This window comes from Olea europaea, chromosome 5 (assembly GCF_002742605.1).
Source record: "Olea europaea var. sylvestris chromosome 5, O_europaea_v1, whole genome shotgun sequence".
NCBI lineage: Eukaryota > Viridiplantae > Streptophyta > Magnoliopsida > Lamiales > Oleaceae > Olea > Olea europaea.
The window spans coordinates 6,160,193-6,162,209 of NC_036241.1; positions in this window are offsets into that span (position 1 = coordinate 6,160,193).

Consider the following 2,017-nt stretch of genomic DNA (forward strand, 5'->3'; position numbering starts at 1 on the left):
CATTGCCGTAATACCACCATCATTGTTTTCTCGAGTGAGTATTGCTTGGTTGTCATCAAACGTAGTGCTCTTATATGCATAACAAATTTTTAAATGCTTCCACATGCTAGAAGTTCCACTATTAGTATCAGCCTTAAATGTTGTCTGACAATAATTACATTTTGATCTTTCTCCATCAAGTATCCTAGTGAAATGATTCCATATTTCCGACCTCTCATTAGGTTGTTTTTGTCTCCCATTTGAGCACCCAAAACTGGTAGGAAAATATAAAGAATAGCTTTATCCCATGTTATAAAATACAAAGACAAAACACCATACACAATGCAAATCCCATACACAATTAAAAGACCATACACAAAACACGGCAGCTTGATATGGTATTTATCAATCACAAAACACCATACACAATGCAAATCCCATACACAATTAAAAGACCATACACAAAACACGGCAGCTTGATATGGTATTTATCAATCACAAAACACCATACACAATGCAAATCCCATACACAATTAAAAGACCATACACAAAATTTCAGCAATCTATATTTAAATGTTTCAGGACTCTCATCAAATTAGAGTCCTAAATTGTTGAATGAAGCAAGTCTCCAAGGTAGAATTGTAAAAATTAATCAATAACAGAGATGGAAGTATGATTGAAATAATGCAATAACCACTAATGGGGCAAATCCCCCTCCCCCACTACCCACCCCAAAAAAATCCCTCTTCTCTCCCATGTTATAGATAATAATGACATAATATTTGGGTTGAAGATGATCAAGTTCTAGAGGTTTGTCAGTTTCCTTAACGTCTATGAAGGTGGCTACTGCCTCAGCTTATACAAAGCATACTTAGATGTGCGTGTAAAAGCTGTCAGATTGAAGCTGCTATTTAGATGTTTTTCTATGTGATGGGCATGTATATTGGTTTAATTCATATTTGTGTGTGACGCATGGCATTTTTTGACATTATAGTCGACTCGTACTTGGATGGGGGATTGCTAGGTAAACGTAACTAGTCAAATTGCAGTCTTTCAGTTAAAAGAAAAAATTGCAACAGAGATAAAAGCAAAATTTACTGATCACTTAGGGAGAGAGTTTGGTGATTAATATGAAATCTGCCATCAGTTTGCTTGTACAATGTTTTGACATAAAATTCTCGCAAAATGAACTATTCCTTGCAACTTGGCACTTTGAACGTGGAAAATGAACTATTTTCACTGTGACCTCAAATTGCAGATGTAGACACCATTACAGTGCACTTCTATGAATCTAATAATATACTCATTTTATCATGGAATTCAATTCTCTGCAATTGCTAGCACCTAGGAAAATAAATACTTACAGCTGCGTTGTAACATTCAACATCTAAAATTGATAGCAAAGCAAGTAATCAACTCTCTTCAGAAAAATTCAACATCTAAAATTGATAGCAAAGCAAGTAATCAACTGAATAACATTTATTAGGCAGATAAAACCAAAATTGGCGCCGGCGAAACATTTAGGGCTTACTGTCAAATGGTTGGAGGTCTCACCTTTGATGGGGTTTCGACTTTTGGAGTTCAGGTTCACTACTTCGAATCGATGGCGACGCTGGGGCTGAAGTGCTGATCGGAGAGACGGGAGTTGGTCTTTGCCTCTTTGGAACCGAATGCACTGGTTAGGGCTGGAGATTGAAAATTACTAATAGGGTTAGGGCACTTGGGACTTGGGAACTGAGGGAGTGAGCGTGGCTGCGGTTAGGGCTGGAGATTGAAAATAACAAGTGGCCAAGTGGGTACTAAATTACTAATAGGGTTGGGTTAAGTGGGTACTAAATTACTAATAGGGTTGGGTTTTTTTAGTGACATTATTTTTGTATGTAGTTTTATTACTAGTTTATAGTTTATACTTTATTTAGGGCTAGATAATGGAATTGGATACTTGGATTTAGTGGGTTAGGTAGAGATTTAGAGTTGGGCTAAAAATGGAAGATTAAAATGGGCTTAAATGCTTGATGTTGGGCTAAAAAAAATATTA